Source organism: Elaeis guineensis, chromosome 4, assembly GCF_000442705.2.
Source record: "Elaeis guineensis isolate ETL-2024a chromosome 4, EG11, whole genome shotgun sequence".
Classification (NCBI taxonomy): domain Eukaryota; kingdom Viridiplantae; phylum Streptophyta; class Magnoliopsida; order Arecales; family Arecaceae; genus Elaeis; species Elaeis guineensis.
In genome coordinates, this window is record NC_025996.2 from 118,121,888 (window position 1) to 118,135,957 (window position 14,070).

A 14,070-nucleotide genomic window follows, 5' to 3' on the forward strand; every position below is an offset into this window, starting at 1 on the left:
TTGACCCTTAAGGATCCTCAAGCTCAGTAGGACAAGAAACCCTAAAAGTTAGATCGGGTTCAGGTTAGTCAGTTTAACTGATGTCTAAGAAAGTGGTTCAGAGATTACGTCCTGAAGGAAGGTGGTTCATTAATTGGTTCCGTTCGCTAATTGACCAACACAGTTGGTGTCTAAGGAAAGCAACAGAGGGACCCCCACTAACCTTACACTTATCTGGCCAGTTAAGCGGCTAGTCTGCTACTTGGAGTGCTTGAAGATGACCTTGGCAGTTAGGATAACCCATAGATAGGATTGATTGAACCACTTGATTGTTGACTAAAAATATCAAATCTAATTAATTCTTCTCTATCTTCTTAGCATTAGAACTCGTTAGGTTCTCTTCTATAGAATTCTTTTTCCTCCTCCTACTCTCCTCTTCTTTTTCAAAAAAAAAATTGTTGAAATTAAAACTCGATGAGATCTTTTGGGTGCATACTAGGATGCTGATCATTATAACCTGATTTACACCCATTAGACCTAGAGCTAAAAAAAATTATTCGAATAAACCAAATCAAAACCATGGATCCAAAATAAGAGACTGGCCCACCACGATAATTGAGAGAGTATTTTACTCCCTCATCTTACACTTACTCGTCATGTATCCAACCTTCTCTTGTGGAGGCGGCACAATACGAAATCAAGTCTAGTATTATTCAAATGCTTCCATCATTCTATGGACTGACGAATGAGGATCCGTATAAATACTTGGATGAATTTCTTGAGATATGCTCTACAGTAAAAATCTAAAACTTCTCCGATGATGCCCTCAGGTTGAAACTGTTTCTTTTTTCACTTAAGGACAAAGCCAAGCATTGGTTAAACTCCCTAAATTCCATAATCATTTCAACTTGGGACCATCTTCAGAGAGAATTCTTTATGAAATACTTTCCAATTGAAAAAACGAATCAAATTAGAAAAGCCATCACTAGTTTTTTTAATTGATGGTGAACTTTTTCATGAGACATGAGAAAGGTTAAGAGATCTTATTCGTAAATGCCTCCACCATGCTATCCCCAAATGGTAACTTGTTCAGTGTTTCTACGATGGTTTATTGGAGAAATACTGACAAATGATCGATGCATCGTGTGGTGGGATATTCATGCTAAAGAGTGAGGACGAGCTTGGCAGCTCTTTAAAACACTTAGTGAGAACTCCGTACATCACATGTCTACCACTCTAGAAAACAATCCATGTCTCAATAGAAAAGAGGTGGAATCTATCAGATTGAAAATATTATGGATATCCACAGCAAGGTAGATGAGTTGTCCCAAAAATTAGATCGTCTTCTGAATACCAGACACTCTTCGATTCTACCTAATCCAGTGCAAGATGTTTGTGCATTGTGTGCAAGCCGACTCATTTTGTTAGTGAATGTCCAACCGCATCTCAATTTCCTGAATTTGTGCATGAGCAATCCAGCAAGCTCAAGCCCAACAAGCTCTAGATCAGAAAATGATCCATATTGAACACTTATAATTCCGGTTGGAGAAACCACCCAAATTTTTTCTGAAGATCACAGCCAATGGTTGGCCCTGCTATACCTAGACCAAATTATCAGGATCCGATATATAGGCATGGACCATACACCAGTTTCAAAATACTCCTCAACCATCTATCACTGGTCACAGCTCAGCTTTTGAGGATAAGGTTCTAAAAGTGCTAGAACAATTAGAAGTTAACACCCAGACCCTTAACTCCCACACGCAATCCATTCTAAGCTAGAGACCCCAATAGATCAACTAGCAACCGCAGTCAGTAGGAGAGGAGGAAAATTACCTAGCCATCTGAGAGCAATCCAGCATGCTACCCCTCCAAAGCTTAAAGATCCAGGTACCCTTACCATTTCTTGCATTATAGGAGACCTTCACATCGAACAAGCTCTCCTAGATTTAGGGGCGAGTGTGAACCTTTTACCTAGCTCGATTTACGAACTTTTTGGATTCGAAGAATTGAAACCCACATCGGTCACTCTACAGTTAGCTGATAGATCAATTAAGACACCATATAGGATGATCAAGGATGTTTTGGTCAAGGTACATGAGTTTTATTTTTAATTAATTTTTTAATCCTTGACATGGAACTGAGTGGCAATCCAAGGTAAATTTTCATTATCTTAGGCAGACCCTTCTTAGCTACGGCAAATGCATGCATCAATTGTAGGACAGAAGTTATGGACGTATCATTTGGGAATAAGAAACTGAGATTAAATATGTTTAGTGCATTCCAGGGACCATCAATGGATAGTTGCTTCGAGATAGATACATTCGAGGATATTATAGAGGAAGCAACATCAATGATTTTTGCACATGATCTTCGAGACACCCATTTGATGTACTTTGGAGTGGATGACTGTGATATGGAGGGAGGTAGTGAAGAAGTAAATATTTTAATTGATACATCAAGTGATGAAACTACTCCCCATTGGACAATCAAGTATGAGCCATTGCCTGCATTAGCCAATACACCCACAGCCCCATCATTAGAATCACCACCTGCACTAGAATTAAAGCCACTTCCAGCCATACTCAAGTAAATGGTCAAGCTCTACTCAAGTAGTACTTAAAAAAGCAGGTATTACTGTGGTAGAGAATGAAGAAGGTGAATTACCTTCCACTCGCACACTATCTGGTTAGCGAGTGTGCATTGACTATAGAAAACTCAATGTCATTACTAGAAAGGATCATTTTTCATTATCCTTCATCGATCAAATCCTAGAATGGCTAGCAGGTCAACATTTTTTTTGTTTCCTAGATGGTTATTCGGGGTACAATCAGATACCTGTATTTCTGGATGATCAAGAGAAGACCACCTTCACTTGCCCCTACAGTACTTTCACTTTTGACGTATGCCGTTCAGACTCTGTAATGCACCCGCTACATTTCAACGGTGCATTTTGGCCATTTTTTCGGATATGGTGGATAAATATCTCAAAGTATTTATGGATGATTTCTCCATATTTGGTACCACTTTTGAGGATTGTCTTTATAATCTCTCCAAAGTCCTTAAGCGCTGCACGGAGATAAATTTGGTTTTCAGTTGGAAAAAGAGTCATTTCATAGTTCGAGAAAGAATCGTATTGGGACATATTATTTTCGAAAGGGAGATTGAGGTAGATAAAGCAAAAATTGAGGTCATCTCAAAACTACCACCCCCCACTTTGGTTCGACAAATACGATCTTTCTTAGGTCATGCTGGATTTTACAGATGCTTCATTAAAAATTTTAGCAAAATATCGAGACTCTTGTGCAATTTGCTTGCTAAGGATACACTATTTATCTTTAATGAAGAATGTCTACAAGCCTTCTACACGTTACGAACAGCTCTGACAATAGCACCCATAATAAAACCTCCTGATTGGTCCTTCCCATTTGAAATCATGTGTGACACTTTTGATTTTGCAAAAGGGGCCATCTTAGATCAAAGAATCAATAAGGAGTCACATGTGATCTATTATGCTAGTAAAACTCTATCCGATGCTCAATTAAACTACACTACGATAGAAAAAGAGCTACTAGCAATGATATTTGCTCTTGATAAATTTTGTTCATATCTATTAGGGTTCAAGATTCTAGTGTATTTCCTTTGAAACATCTGTTCTCAAAGAAAAATACTAAACCATGATTGATCAGATGGATCCTTCTGCTTCAAAAATTTGATCTAAAAATTTGAGACAAGAAGGGTTTCGAAAATGTGGTCACTGATCACATTTCTAGAATCTTAGTTGATCATACGATGGGTATAGATGAAGTCAAGGAGAAATTTTCTGACGAACAACTTTTTGCAACATCCTCTGACCAAATCCTATGGTTTGCCCACATCATTAACTACTTGGCAACAGGGCAAGTTCCTCTTCATTGGACAAAATAGGAGAAGGATCGATTCTTCTCACAAGTCAAACATTATTATTGGGAGGAACTCGAATTATTCAAATATTGCCCTGACCAAGTGATTCGACGCTATGTCCCTGAGGGTGAGTATCAAAGTATACTTTTTGTCACTGTCATACATGCGGGGGACATTTCAGTGGGAAAAAAATGGCCGCAAAAGTATTACAAAGTGGGTTTTACTGACCGACATTATTTAAGGATGCACATAAATTTTGTCTTGAGTGCTTGCGTTGTTAACACATGAGAAATATTTTTAAAAAAATATGATGCCCCTATCTCCCATCTTAGTCGTGGAAGTTTTTGATGTTTGGAGAATTAATTTTATGGGCCCCTTTCCTCCATCCTATGGATATGAATATATTTTGGTTGCGGTAGATTATGTCTCTAAATGGGTTGAGGCTATGGCAACCAGAACGAATGATCACAAGGTGGTAATCAAATTCATCCAATAGAATATCTTAAGTCGATTTGATTATCCAAGAGCCATTATTAGTGATGGAGGTACACACTTCATAAATAGGCACTTTAAAAGTTTAATGAAGAAATATAGAATCACTCACAAAGTTGCCACACCATATCACCCCCAAACTAGTGGCCAAGTGGAAGTCTCCAATAGGGAGATCAAATGAATTCTTGAAAAGACAGTTAGGCCCGATCAAAAAGATTGGTCTGGATGATTAGACAATGCATTATGGGCCTACCGTACTGCATACAGGACCCCGATAGGAATGTCTCCTTACCGACTCATTTTTGAAAAAGTCTGCCATCTGCAGTAGAGCTAGAACACCATGCATTTTGGATCATAAAGTAATTCAATTTCAACATGAAAAATGTGAGTAGTAATAGGAGATTACAATTGAACGAATTAGAAAAGCTACACAATGAAGCATATGAGAGTTCACAAATTTATAAGGCTCAAACTAAGGCTTATCATGATAAATATATTTCACGAAAAACTCAGGTATGGACCATATGTCATAACTCAGGTATTCCCTCATGGAGCAATTGAAATAAAAGAATCCTAAGCAGGAAAATACCTTCAAAGTAAATGACCAACGATTGAAACATTATGTGGATGAAATTAGAGATGCGAGCAAGTTGACTCAATTGAATTATAGGATCTAGTTTACAATTAAACTTTGGCTTGGTCTGGCTGAAGACCTTAAACTTAGCGCTTGTTGGGAGACAACCCAATATTTTATTTTTCAGCTATCCAGTTTTTTTTATAAAAATTTTTGAAAAGGACAATTAGTCAAGTTGGGGGGAGCACCATGATTAATGGAGTCAAGAACACACTAGCCCAGCAATGAACGACATCTTAATCAACATTACACACATCAAACTCAGGTGGTGTCTTTCTTTATTACACTATATTTTTGCTTTGTTATGATTCTCTTCTTCCATTAGGGACAATGAAAATTAAGTTGAGGGGAGAATAACTAATTAAGTCCTCGAGTATGGTCAGAAATAATTAATTTTGTGCATCTAAATTTTATCTCAATTTGAAGTTAACTAGTTACTCTAATCAATAAATGATTAACAGAAGAATTAAGGACACCCAATAAATTTTGTCTAGATAATTTTAGAGATATCGAGGAAAAAATTATTAAAGACACCCAATTAATGAAAGAATTTAGATCAGACTAAATTTTGAAGTGATTCTAGAACCCTTTTCCCACCATCTCAATAAAGAATCTGCTTTATGGGGGTATGGATGGAAAGGTCGAGATATGCAAAAAAAAAAAAAAGAGATAAAATAAAAAAAAAAGATTTTTAACATTTCTCACTAAGTAACCGGGCCCCTTCACCTAAGTACGCATTGTTGTTCGCGTCAAAAGGTGAGAATGTGAAGAAACCCTTGTATAGCCAGTTTTAACTCGTAGTTTTTTTTACTTGAGTTGTAAGCCTAAGGGGTGCCTTACACCTGAAGTCCTAAAGCCAACTGGTTTGGAAGTCATTGGCCTAAAGCTCGCTATAAGAGTCAATTAAAAAGCTTAAGGGGTTAGGACATTGCACTAACTATACATGTAAATATTTTTTCAAAAAAAAAAAGGAGACTAAATTGTAAGAAGACAATAAACCTGCTCACATCAAGTTTGAGGACTTAAAGAGTAGAGTGGGAAGTCGGTGAAAGAAGATCTCTAAAAATTTTATGGCTAATACTCAACTATTAATTGGGTCGAATTGATAATCCAATGAAGTATCTCTTTAATGATCTAGCCGGATATCAACTATAGTTAGGAATGTCTAGGATAACTTTCAATTCAAAGATAATTTGGTGTACAATGCTAATGTATCTATTTTACTCGAGGACGAGTAAAGTTCAAATTGAGGGATGTGATGAATACTTAATTTAGGACGCTAGAGGCACTAAATATTGTAATCATTAATATTATTTTATTAAAAATTTAATACTATCTAGTCTATTTTATAGGTAATTGAGAGTTTGAGTTCATACATTCAATTTGGATTCAAATTGGTTCGATTTGAGTGAACCAAGCAATCAGCTCTTATTTCAGTATGAATGCAACTTAAAGATCAAGGGTCAAGAAGCAACCTCTCCAATCAAAGATCCAAATTAAAAGATAAATGGAACTAAGTATGAACACGACTTATTGATCAACGGAGGAGAATCAATATGAAGATCTAAGGGTCCTTATTCACACTCCCATCTCTCTTTTCATGAAACCCTAGCCTCCTCACTCTATAAATAGAACCCCAAGGCCTCCCTCTTTTTCAAGGAAGCCAATGCCTAAGTGCTCTTCAAGCTTCTCTCTTTCTCTCTTCCTCTTTCTCTTCTTCATAAGTCTAGGGGAGGTACTAATCTTAGCACAATATATTCCTTTATAGATCCCTTTTCCACATCCCATCAAATCTAGGAGAGGTTCTAATCCTAGTGCCGCTACCCTTGCTCTGTTACATATCTGCTTCCATCAATCTTTCTTCCTTGGAGTTCCTGTACCAACCTTTCAGCCATCCTGTCGCTGTCTGTATGGAGGAAGATGAAGGATTCAAGGAGACACATCCACCATCGGGCGTAGCAAGAAGATTAACTTGATTTAGTTGTCTTGTATCGTAATTTTATTTTTTTTCTTTATGTATGCTTCTTTATTAGATTAATGAAAAATAATTTTATTTTTTATATTTTTTTTAGTTTTTTTTATAATTTATTTTTTTTTATATTTTCAAAATAATCAACTAAGATCTCTGCGGATACGATCCTGACTCACCCTATCTACATAGTAGTGAGTAGGGTTAATTTTGGTGTGCTACGACACGCATCAGCTGTAAAAAAATACTTTTGGTTCAAAAAATTTATTATGAAACTTGGAGTTATGACATCGAATGCCATACCACTGTACTGCAACAACAATGGAGCATAGCACTTGCTAAGGAGCCAAGATCTCATCAGAAATCAAAGTACATCGAGCAGTATTATCATATCATACGAGATTACCTCAAAAAAAAATATGTCGAGGTGTGAAAAGTAAATTTTACGGATAACGTGGCAGACCCACTAACTAAGCAGCTGAGCCAACCGAAAATGAAAGTCACCTTGAAAAGATGGGACTTAGATTTGTGGCCAATTGGCTTTAGTCCAAGTAAGAGATTGTTAGATGTATATCCTAGAAGCTAATATGGCTGACACATTATAATATATCTAAGGTATAATTTTATACTTAATATATTAATATGATCAATAAAAGGGATAATTTTTTTTCATTCAAATATAATGTATCCTTGAATCATCTATAGAATTAGTTTCGATATATATTTTTAAAGTATTGAGAATTAGAGATATGTATTTAATTTCTAAAGGCTCTCGATCATAGGATCATCATGAGGGTGATGATAGATCTGAAAGACTGACACATAAATCACTTTCTTCGAGATAGATGGATCTCCAATCTACTATGTAGAGATACAGGATGATAAGTGTGGATGGTTGTTAGAGAACAACTGACACTGAGCGTGACCATACGAGAGATCACTTGAATTTTTATTCAATCATCAATGATTGTATCGATACTGTAGTTGTGTGACTGGTCCTTTGACTTGAGATGATACTGCTACTCACAGTAAGACTGCTGGAGTTTGACTGACATATAAACATGGATCTCAATGAGTCTTTGTAGTGGATGTTGACGACAGTTAGTCTACTGTAGGAGTAGGGTGCACATCAAGATAGGATCTATCGACCTTGATAGAGAGTAGTCCTATAGAATTTGAGAGACTAAGTCTAAGAATCTGTGGCCACAGTAAAGTGATTGATGGAAAGGAGTTTTCATAAACATCATATCTAGACTTGAGCCAATCGAATCTATCATATGACTGATGTTGAGGTTTGACGATTTATCCATGACCTACCATCTAGTCAGGACTCATGATAGAGAGATTAAATCATACGTTAACTACACCTAGAGATTCATTTCAGTTCTTCTAGGTTACCACTACATACTGCTAGATGTCACTGGTTGATTATGAGAGCTCACTAGAGTTGTTCCGAATCGACAATCTTTGATTGAGTTAACAGTGAAATTATTTTGGTCCATTGAAAAGAGTTTCAATGATATGATGATAGAGATCATTGTATATCTCACTACCAGATAGAATTGAACCTATTAGATCACACGATAAAGAAATTAGGCTTGAAATAAGAAATTGGCTTATGAAGTATCAATTGGGTTTAGAGAAACCCGTTGGATCCATGGTAATCTTGCTAGCACATAGTTGGATCCAATTTCTCTTTCTGTCAGGATTACTTATTTGATAAGTTAATTTTAACTTAATTATCTACTAATTACCTACATAAATAAGATTCATGAGATTTAATTATTGGGTGTCTAAGGTTATGGATCACATAAATTAAGGGTGCAAGTCCCTTATGAATCTCCTTAATAGTTATTATGGGGTGCCACTTTGATTTGATCAATTTGGGCGTATCTATTAATTAGAGGATGTTTGGTTTCCATATGAGGTGTCTCTTAGGTGCAAAAGAGAGTATCTAATTATGGGTGCAAGGGCTCCAATAGTTGGCATCTAATGGGCTTCCTAATGTAAGTTGGATAACTTAAGTTAATAGGAATCCTAACGCAAGTAGGACTTGTATTATATGATTGAATAGGATTCAATCTTTGTGTCTATAAAAGGAGACCTCCCCTAAGGTCCTAAGATCATCCAAGCTAGCCCCTCTCTATGCCAAGAGAACCTCCCATGCCCTCTCTTCCTCCCTCTTTTTCTTCTCCTTAGGCGTCCCCATGCCATACCACTTGGGACGTGCATCCCAAGTTATCTCATGCCCAAAAGCTGTTAGGCATCCATTGATTGCTAGTTTCTAGTACTAGTAGCAGCACATAAGCAAGGAAAAAAGATTAGAGAAGAGGAGAAGAAGATCAAGGAGAAAGATCAAACATTGATCACGATCCAGGCTTCGTTCAGATTCAGCAGGCTAAATTTTGAAGAATCAAAATTCAATTATAGAGGACTATTCCAAGCTGATCTCAAGTGGATACTTGTAAAAGTCAGACACTTGTGTGGCTAATAGAGAGCCTCATCTCTTTCAGATCCAGTTTTGAAGAAAGAAATTACGAAATAGGTATGTGATTTGATCACAATCTGAATTTCAGCATATATCAATTTCAGCATATGAAATAGATCTATGTGATTTTATGTTTTTATGTATGTATAATTCAGATTAAAATTATTTTAATCTTATTCTCCACTGTGGTATTTAGAAAATAAAGTTTTAAAATACACATGCATGCACTAAACCTCGAATTCCAACATATTTTTGGATCAACGATCCTTGTTGGGGTGAGTTGGAATCATTCCAGCTCATCAAAAGGAGTTTCAATGATATTGTGATGGAGATCACGGTATATCTCACCATCAGATAGAATAAAATTTGAGAGATCATACACAAAAGGAGCATGACATAATCAATGACTTAGATTATATTTAAATTATCAATTGAATTGATGATTTGAATTTTGAAAACTACTAATTTGTAAGTATTACAAATATAGCAACTACTAATTGTTAGCACAGAGACTTAATTATAAATATTATAATTTAATTGAGGTCGATTAAATTATAAATTAAATTTTAATTAATTTTAATTTAATTTAATTTAATTAGACTTGATTTAATTTAATACTAATTCGGTTTAATTATCCAAATCAGATTTGGATTTCAATCCTGATTGGATTAGGTTTGACAGCCTTTCAAATTCGATTAAAGTCGGACTCGATTTGAACTCGATTGGGATCTAGTTTGAATCAGATTGAACATAACCCTTTGAGCCCAAGTTCCCTGGGCTTCTCTCTCTATCTGGCCAACCAAAAAGAGAATGGGGCGGTTATTTTTCTCATTGGTTTTTTTGCATGCATGCGTAGGATGTTTGGGAGGAGGTAGTTACCTAGTTTCTTGATATTTCTTGATTAGTTAGGACACCTATTTAGATAGGAATAAAGCCTAACTAATTCTTATCTGATTTTGGCATGAAACATCAAGAATTTTATATGACAAAAATAAAACAGGGTGTGAAGGTGGATGGGATTTTTCTGCATGCGCTAGGGAAGTTAGTGTAACTTCCTACCGTGCCATGTTTCCTCCTCCTTAATGCCTTCTTCCTCCTTCTTGTTCCCATTGCCTACTTCCACTTTCAGATAGAGATCTGAGAGAGAAGATTTAGATAGACAAAGAAAATCAAGAAGGGTTCTTAATTTTTTGGTGATCTAGAAGAATCACTGTGATTCAGTACAAAGAGTTTGGGCAAGGCCCTGTTCAATTATTTCTAATAGCAATGGAGCATGATCCAAAGCTGAGAAGCAAGACCTACAAAGTGCTAGCATATCAATAGTCTCGATGTTCTGATTAGGTATCTTCATGTGGATACTAGCAAAAGTCGAGCGCTTGTATGGCTACGACTCGAACCCTGGATATCTGCAAGATCCGAAGGTATGGAGATCAGATCTCTGAGTTCACTTTACTAACCTTTTATTTTGATTTCAGATTTTAGATTTATGGTGACATATTCAATCAAGATCCTAAGCATAGTTTTCAAATTTGATCTGGTACATGATTTAAATTAAAAAAGTTTTAATTTATTTTATTTTTGCTACATAAATTTTAATTTATCAAAATTTTTAAACTATACGTACGAAACCACCGCTTCCTAACAGTGGTATCAGAGCTACGGGTTCTGATATAAACATGAAACCATTCAGATCTAAAATCTAATTTACAAAAATTAGATCTGAAAATTGATTAATCATTGACATTCTTCTGACAAATCATTGTCTGAGAATGATGTAGAACATTAATTAATGATAGATCTAAAAATTCTATATAATGTAATGTGATTATAGGATTATTTTGGATTTGAAATTATTTTAGATTTGAAATAAATCATGAGTGATTTAGATCTAAAATTAATTTAGATCTAAATATATTAATTAAGATTTAATTTGGATCTAGTATGGTTGTTGAACTTATTTTATATATACAATATATGATTGTATGCATAGATCTGAATTATAGTTTATATGTATCATATGTAAAATATAATTAGATCTAAAATTTAGTCTTTACATGTATGATATGTTAGATTAGATCTCTTAGTAGCTTAGTATTCAGATTGGGATAATCACCATGGTCGTCCGATCATAAGAGAAAAAAGGAATTAAAGTCTCTCTCTTATCCATTCGATGGATTTTCTTATGATGTTTAGGGGTGCCGATTGTGATGTGCCACAGAAAAAATATGGTTATAGTTCATGGTTGGTAAGAAGAACTTAAGAATTTGATGAACTTAAGATGATAAGCATAATTTGAAATTATGATGAATTAAAATTTTATACATGATTGATAGTGTGATGAATTAAATTATGAATTCATGAATTTATATATTAATTTTATTATTATCAGTAAATCGATATGTACAATATTATTGTCTGATTTATTCAGTTAAAGGTATACACTGCTTACTGGGCTATTTAGCTCATGATGAGTTTTATATTTTTCTTTACAGATCCAGAAAATTAGCATGAGGTGGATTTCGGTTGAGAGAGTGATTAAAGATGGAGTTAGCTTATGTGATTTAGGATTTTCTCAGAATTGATGCAAGATTTTTATTTTAAGCATTGATTTTGTTAAACAATTTTTTTTTTTCTTTTTGACACTGAGTTTTGATTTGTTATTTAAACTAAGGTTTGATCATTAAAAATCAAAATTTATTTAACTTTATGTATATGATATCATGATGAGATGTCTTGCATGCTTATGAAAAAAAATTTTATGAGTATGCGGCGGTTGCCATGACCTTCGACTCACAATCTCAGATCGAGGATGTGATAATTTATATGATATCAGAGCATAAGTAGATGGATAAAGACATGTAAAATAGAATGGGCGAGTGATGGGTAGACATTAAGAAATTTGAGAGGTTATTTATGATGATTATGATCTGACTTATCTTAAGTAAGTTTATAACTTTATCAAAGATAAGTTATCATTCCAAATTGTCATAGGTCAATATGCCCCCACGACATATGAAGAATACTCAAGGAGCGATAGGAGGGACATCAAATCCACTTGGTGATAACACTCTCCAATTGAATAGCAGCACAACTCAACAGGAGGGAATCATTGACCCTACTGAAACTACTCCGACAGTGCAGGAAGAGCCGAACATGACTTAATTAATGCAAACTCTGATAGGAGTAGTACAAACACAGCAATAGTTACTTCAACAATAACATGCGCAGCCATGTCAGCATCTTCCACTGACACCTGGACATGAAGAACATCCAATACAGAGAAATAACATCGTCGAGTTTAAAAAGCTGGCTCCTCCAGCCTTCAAAGGGACCATCGAGCCACTGGAAGCTGATAACTGGATTATGGAGATGGAGAAGGCATTCATCGTGCAAGAATACCATGATGATGAGAAGATCCACTACACAGCATATCTGTTACAAGATGAGGCATACAACTGATGGTGTATACTTGAATAAAAATATGAACATGATAGGATACCACTCACTTGGGAAGATTTCAAGGTGAATTCTTGGACAAGTACTTTCTTCGAAGTGTCAGAATATAGAAGAGCAAGAGTTCATTCATCTGAAACAGAAAAACAGATCCGTTGCAAAGTATGAAGCTAAATTCATGGAGTTAGCCAAGTTTGTTCCAAGATTAGTTGAAATTGAGCAAGATAGAGTACACAAATTTGAAATGGGAATGAAGATGGAAATTAAAAATAAGTTATACCCTATGAGTTAACTACTTATGCCTCAGTTGTGAATAAAGCTCTAATAATTAAGAGGAAAGTTAATGAAGCACATGCGGAGAGAGAACAGAATCAGAAGAAGAGAAATAGGTTTGGTGGAACTCAAGGACGAACTCAGAACAATAAGGATCCAGCAAAGAAGCCAGCAAATGATAAGAATCATGAGAATGAGATGGTTAGATGTTCGAGATGTGACCGAAGAGAGCATGAGTCTTCTAATTGTCCATGGAATACTTGTTCTTCTTTTAGCTGTGGATAGAAGAGACACAAAATTATAGATTGCCCCTAGAGGAATGAGAATAGATCCACACAAAAAAGGATGGAGGTCAAAGGCCAAAAACTCAAGAAAGGATCTATGCACTCACACAAAAGGATGCTCATGCCTCTAATGCTGTGGTGATAGGTATCATTCCTGTATCTAGTATTTATGCTTCTGTTTTGTTTGATTCTGATGCTACACACTCCTTTATATCCACTATTTTTATTAGATAACATGATATAGTATGTGAACCTATAAAATTAAATTATATGTTGAGACACCAGTTGGTGGTATTTTGAGTACCGAAAGTATGTGCAAGTCATGTAGTATCAGAATAGGAGAAAGAGAATTATCGATAGATTTGGTGGTCCTAGACATGCATGATTTTGATGTCATTCTAGGAATGGATTGGCTTGCTACTTATCATGCCTCTGTGGATTGTCATGGAAAGAGAGTGAACTTTCAAATATCGGAGAATTAGCATTCAGTTTTGATGAAAATACAGGAACCACCCCTCCACGTATTATTTCTTTGTGCAAGCTAGACAGATGCTAAGAAAGGGATGTAGAGGTTATCTAGTATCAATAAAAATAC

General features: G+C 35.4%; 1 non-coding gene across 1 annotated transcript; it reads right to left on the reverse strand.

Moving 5' to 3' along the window:
- Window positions 1–946: 946 nt before the first annotated feature.
- Window positions 947–1,050, reverse strand: LOC140857665 (small nucleolar RNA R71). Its single transcript, XR_012141159.1, has one exon. It is a non-coding gene; the product is annotated as a small nucleolar RNA R71 (small nucleolar RNA).
- Between the last annotated feature and the right edge of the window lie 13,020 nt (window positions 1,051–14,070).